We start from the raw sequence: 6,833 nt of genomic DNA, 5'->3' as shown, positions 1-6,833 counted from the left end.
GCACCAAGACACCAAAAAGGGGCACACCTAAGACACAGGTGGTCACTCCTCATCCTCAGACTCATCTGTGGCATCCGTATCCTGCTCGTCCTTCTCCTCCTCAATGTCCTCGTCAGAAACCTCCTCCTCAGCATCAGACCGATTCCACTGGTAACCTTGAGCCCTCATCCAATCAGTCTCTGGAGTGATGTCGTCCTCTGAGCCGCTTGAGATTGCCACATCAAGAGTCCTTAAGACACACTTGTGCCTCTGACGGTTCTCCTTCTGGGCCACATGAGACTGATACTACCCCTTGGCCTGCATACAAAAGAGAGTCTTCATTTGATCCTTCAGCTTCACAGCCCAAGATGGCATAGCAGAAGAGCGGGTATGCGAAGCAGGTCCTCCTCCAGCAGCAGTCTCTGTGTCAGTATCCATGGGCTGAGAAGAAGTCTAGGTGTTGGCCCATTTGTCCTTTAGACGCAGCTTGATAGGATCATGCACAAAATAGTCAGCTTCAACAGGGAGGAGCTCTTCCGGATAGGTATCTTTCCACTTCTTCTGAATAAAGGCGAACATGTAAGGCCCGTAGATGGGAACCTTACGGTTCATGATGCAATTCCAGAGCTCACGGTACATCAAATCATATATGTCGAGAGGCGCAGTGTCCTTATTCCTTGCCTCCTCACACAGCAGAAGCATCTTAGCTAGATGTCCATGCACCTCGTCCTTGTTGCTAATACGAGGGAACAGGGTGTTGCGGAAGATCCGATGCATGACATCCAGATGCGTGGGTAGCACACCCTTTTTAATGTAAAGATGTTGTACCTGTCCTTGGGGGTGGAAGTAGACGTAGCTGGAGCATGAGGACGCATCCCAAGAGTAGTTTCTTGCGCCTGGAGTCGACCTTTAGGAGCTGCATGAACTCCGCCCAGGTACCAGTCAGCTTCTGACCAGCCATCATCCAGGTCATGGTGCGCTCTTCATCAGGTTGAAAGTGAACGATGACATAAAACTGGGCCACAAGATCTGGATCGAAGTCGTTTCTGAAGGTGATGACTTCCTTAATGCCAAGCTTTTCAACCAAGGAGAGAGCCTCGCCAAAGTAGTCATGATGTGGCCGAAGGTGAGCGAGGTTGATCCACTGTACTGGGACATAGATCTTCTTGAAGGGCATGATGATGTCACAAAAGATCATTGCCTGTTCCCGTAACCAAACATGATCGCAGCCCCTGAGTTGAGCCTTTTCATTACCATAGGGATCACGGGTACGGAGTGCCACAAAGTCGTTAGGAGGCATAGTGCAGACGTTGAGCCCTTTGGACTTGGTGGCAACCTTCTTGAAAGACTTCTTTTTAGGGTTCAGACTGGAAGTTGCGGAACCTTCTGGAGCCTCTGGATTGCGATATTGCTTTGAGTGGGTGTTACGTACAGGATTCGAGCGACGAGAACCACCTATGACACACAAGACACACACACACACAAAGAACGACAAAAGGAGTCATGGCAATGTTAAAAAATCATAAGAAGAAGCACACATTGCCAAGGAAATAAAAAATAATAAAATGCCCTCCTAGCGGTAGTACTGCTCGCCCTGGCGGTAGTACCACTGGGATCATAGCGGTAGTACCACGGGGCTAGCGGTAGTACCGCTCCCCTCAGCGGGAGTACCGCCAGGCTGGTGGTAGTACCACTGCCTCCTTAGCGGTAGTACCGCCCAAGTGGAGCGGTAGTACCGCTAGGGGTTGACTTTCAGATCTAGATAGATTTGAACCAACTAAAATTACTAGATTCGTTTCAAGAGATCCACAGCTAACAAATAAACTTATCACAAGAATCACCATAGCCCTAAAACATGTGGAACTCTAGATCATCTAGATGGAGACATGCCTAGTCAATGGGATCCAAATTTAGATCAAATCCATGAGATGTATGATAAGAGCTACTAGATCTAAAACATGGAGAACTAGGGCATGTCAAAATATTTGCAATGACGAACATTAGACCTAAAATCCCCTAAGATTTCTCCCCTGTTCCATCCAAAAAAACTAAGCATAAAGCATATCCATGGATCCAAATCAACAAGCTCCTAACCCTAGAAACAAACAGACCAACCAAGAGAGGAAGGGGAGGAGCTTTACCGGAGTCCATGGCACTTGAAGGAGGAAGGGGGAGGGGAGCAAGCCTCCAACTGGAAAGAGAGGGGAGGCTCCACGGAAGGAGATCCAAGTAGGGAGATTTCGGGTAGAGGGAGAGAGCACCACGAATAAGATGAAACAGGGGAAATAAAAACGGCCCCTCTCCCTTTATATAGTCCTCAGAGCACGGGCGGAGCGGTAGTACCGCTGGGCCATGGAGGTAGTACCGCTACCCTGGCGGTAGTACCGCTCCCCCTGGCGGTAGTACCGCAGGGGTCATAGCGGCAGTACCGCCACCCTAGCGGTAGTACCGATGTGGTCATAGCGGTAGTACCGCCACCCTGGCGGTAGTATCGCTCCCCCTTGAGACAACCCTAAAAAGCCCTAACAAAGCCACGAAAGGCTGGGATCCTGGCGGTAGTACCGCTCCCCCTAGCGATAGTACCGCTGGGGTCCTGGCGGTAGTACCGCTCCCCCTAGCGGTAGTACCGCTCCAGAAAAGCACAAAGAGACTTAGGACTTCGTGGAAATGATGTGGGCAACGACTAGTCAGTGTAGAGAAAAAGGTAACACCAGCAGGATAGACTGACTAGTCATTTTGTATCCTTTCTTCAACAAGAGAGAAAGGTGGGCGGTGTCCGGAGCTACCTATGTTTGAGACAAAGGTATGACACCACGAAGAATTATCCTTGGGTTCATGACCAACGCTCGTATTTGAAGCACAAGTGCCATTTAATAATGGTCAAAGTGAAAGACTTGATCGATTTATGCATAATGGGGGGAGGGAAAGTTCATTGAGAGAACAACACTCACCCTATGTCCATGCCTACACCTAGAACAAGATATAATGCAGAGTGAGGTGCAAAGTGCCTAGTTTCTATCCAGATTACTTGAATCAATGATATTTAGCTCATGCCTTAACTCCCGAAACCTTGCTTCATCTAGGGGCTTAGTAAAAATATCTGCAAGTTGCTCTTCAGTGTTGATGAAGTGAACCTCAATATCACCTCGCTTGATATGTTACGAATGAAGTGATGGCGAATATCAATGTGCTTGGTCTTTCTATGTTGCACCGGATTGAGGGAAATATTGATTGCACTTTGATTATCACATAGAAGAGGCACTTTGTCACAAGTGACACCTAATCCTTTAAAGTTTGCCTCATCCATAGCAACTGTGCACAACAACTCGCAGCTACCACATACTCAGCTTCGGTGGAAGATAGTGAGACACAATTCTGCTTCTTTGAAGACCAACTTACCAGTGAACGACCAAGGAATTGACATCCTCCAGAAGTTGACTTCCTCTCCACACAGTCTCCCGCCCAATCTGAGTCAGAATAGCCCACTAGGTTGAAGCTTTCTCCTTTGGGATACCATAGGCCAAAGTGCGGGGTATGAGCCAAATATCGAAAGATTCGCTTAACAACCATATAATGGCTTTCTTTTGGTGCATATTGAAACCGTGCACAGATCCCTACACTCAACATGATATCCGGTCTAGATACACAAAGGTAAAGAAGGGATCCAATCATGGAGCGGTATACCTTTTGATCCACTACTTTACCATTGGGATCACTGTCAAGCTTGCATCTTGTTGGCTTGGGAAAATTGACCAGCTTGACATCCTCTAGCTCGAACCTCTTGAGCATGTCTTGAGTGTACTTAGCTTGTTTGATGAAGGTCCCTTCTAAGCCTTGTTTAATCTCGAACCCGAGGAAGAACTTCAACTCACCCATCATTGACATCTCAAATTTCTCGGTCATTAGTGCAGCAAATTCTTCATTGAAAGATTCGTTAGGGGAACCAAAAATGATATCATCAACATATAGTTGGCATATGAACAAATCTCCTTTGACCTTCTTGGTAAAAAGTGTGGGATATATCTTCCCAATTTCAAACCCACGATCTTGTAACAACTCAGTAAGGTTCTCATACCACACACGTGGGGCTTGTTTAAGCCCATAGAATGCCTTATTAAATTTGTATACATGATTGGGGAACTTGGGATGTTCGAACCCCGGGGGTATTTTGACATAGACCAACTCATTTAAAGGACCATTAAGAAAAACACTTTTTACATCCATTTTGTTGTAATTTGAAATTGTGATGAGAAGCAAATTCAAGCAGCATGCGAATAGATTCTAGACGAGCAACATGGGCAAAGGTTTCACCGTAGTCGATACCCTCGACTTGGGAGTAGCCTTGAGCAACCAATCTTGCCTTGTTTTGAACCACAATCCCATTGGCATCTTGCTTGTTTTTGAAGATCCATTTGGTCACGATGACATTATGTTCCTCCTTTGGTCTTGGCACTAATTTCCAGACTTGATTACGCTCGAAGTTGTTGAGTTCTTCATGCATGGCCATAAACCAATCCTCATCATCGAGCGCTTCCTGTACGTGTTGAGGTTCACAATACGAAACAAACGCGTGATGCTCACAATAATTCCAAATTTGTTGATGAGTGGATACTCCCCTTTTCAAACTACCATAAGATGTGACTTGACTCTCAGCTTGTTTGCAATCTTGGTTGCGCGACGCTCCAAGAGTCCTGCATTTGATAACTGGGGAGCATCAACTTGATTACTTTGCTTGGCCTTGCGTTTTGATCCTCCCTTGGCACGAGTATCCCTCTTAGGTGCTGTAGAAGGAAATTGAGAGAAAGCATCCTGATCAACTTGATTTTCTACTTGAGGAGGCTCACTGGTTTGTACTTGATCTTGTGGTTGCTCTTGATCTTGATATTGTGCCTCTATTTGGTCTGGATCTTGTAGTTGCACTTGATCTTGATCTTGAGAAGATTCGGAACCTTGTGTAAGCACTTGGACATCATGCGGTCACATCACTATCTTTGAGCAATTGATCTTGTCCTTGAAGTTGTTCAACTGGTTGAGAGTGTTCTCTTTGTTCATCGGAAGCGTGTGGGGCTTGTGAGGATGATGGCTCCACTTGAGTAGAGCATTGTCCTTCTCCTTCGACCACAAGGGTTTCCTCAATGGGGAGTATTTGACCAATCCCCATTCTTCTTATGGCTTGGGGAAGAATTTCATCACCTACATCACAGAGACTACTTTTCTCCACTTGGGAGCCATTATTTTCATCAAACTCCACGTTACACGTTTCCTCAATGAGCCCGGTGGACTTGTTGAGGACACGGTAAGCATGAGAGTTTGTAGCATAACCAACAAAGATGCCTTCTTGAGCTCTAGAATCAAATTTAGCTAAACGTGCACCTTTCTTGAGAATGAAACACTTACACCCGAATACTCGGAAGTACTTGAGATTGGGTTTGTTTCTGGTGAGAATCTCATATGGGGTCTTGTTCAAGCCTTTGCGGATATAGAGACGATTGGATGCATGACATGCTGTGTTGATGGCTTTGGCCCAAAAGTTATACAGAGATCTGAATTCTTCCATCATTGTTCTTGCCGCGTCCATCAACGTCCGGTTCTTCCTTTCGCCACACCATTTTGTTGAGGGGTGTATGGTGCTGAATATTGCTGTTTGATTCCCTCATCACCTAGAAACTCATCCAAGGTGTAGTTCTTGAACTCGGTGCCGTTGTCACTTCTAATCATCAAAATCTTTGCTTCATGTTGACGTTGAGCTTCATTAGCAAAGTTGATGATAGTTTGTTGAGTCTCACTCTTCCTCTTGAAGAAATATACCCAGGGGTTTCTTGACAAAGTTGTTCTTGTTTGGGAATGACTTGGTTTTGTCTTTGCGAATGAGCTTGCCCCCGTTGTCTTCCCTCTTCTCATAGGGACATTCTGCCACGAAGTGAATCACATTGCCGCAGTTATAGCATGTCCTCACACGTTGCTTGGACTTGAACCCACTTGAGTTATCCTTGGAGAAGTTGGGCCTTGAGTTCCTCTTGTTGCCCCAGAATTGCCTTGACGCAAGAGCCGTGTGCTCGTGATAAGCATACTTAGTGTCTTCAGGGCAGCTCTCCTCTTCCTCATCCTCTTATTCTTCTTTAGAAGCAGCCTTTGCCTTTAAAGCAAGGTTGGGTGAAGCTGTCTTTGACCGAACGTGAGCAAGTGCATTATCAGCGGTCTTGTTCATGATTGACATTGCAATGAATTCATCCAACACCTCACTAGAAGAAAATGAGTGGAAATCTGGTCGTTGGCGAATGACGAATGACATGGCTTTGTTAAATGGCATGATGGCCTTGAGAAACTTGCGCTTGATCCATGTGTCATCCACATCCTTGCTCCCATGATCTTTGAGAGCAACAACAATGGCAGTCACCCTTCGATAAAGATCATGAGGGTCCTCATCTTCCTTCATCACAAACTCATCGGCCTCATCAAGCACCACTTCATAGTTGGACCGTTGAATGCTTGAGCTTCCCTTGTACAACACCATAATGTGCTCCCAATAGTCCTTAGCCAGAGTGAAGGGGCGCAAGTGAGGAAGATCTTCAGGAGGCACTGCACACTGGAGAATAAATAATGCGGAGTGATTATATTGATTGTCCGCTTCTTCTCTTGGAGTGAGGTTGCTTGGGTCATGAGGATAGTAGCCTTGCTCGATGATTCTCCATAAATTTGTTGAGCTGTGATTCAAATGAGACTTAATAGAAAACACCCAGTTAGCAAAATCATCCTTAACAAGCTTAGGAGGAGGACCAACAGGATTAATACGCGGTGTAGGAACCGGTCCTCCATAGACCATGGGAGGTGGAACTGAGGCATAGGTTCCAGTC

Source organism: Hordeum vulgare, chromosome 7H (assembly GCF_904849725.1).
Source record: "Hordeum vulgare subsp. vulgare chromosome 7H, MorexV3_pseudomolecules_assembly, whole genome shotgun sequence".
In the NCBI taxonomy this organism is placed as follows: Eukaryota; Viridiplantae; Streptophyta; class Magnoliopsida; order Poales; family Poaceae; genus Hordeum; species Hordeum vulgare.
The sequence above is the reverse complement of the archived record's forward strand: the minus strand, read 5'-3'. Positions refer to the sequence as shown.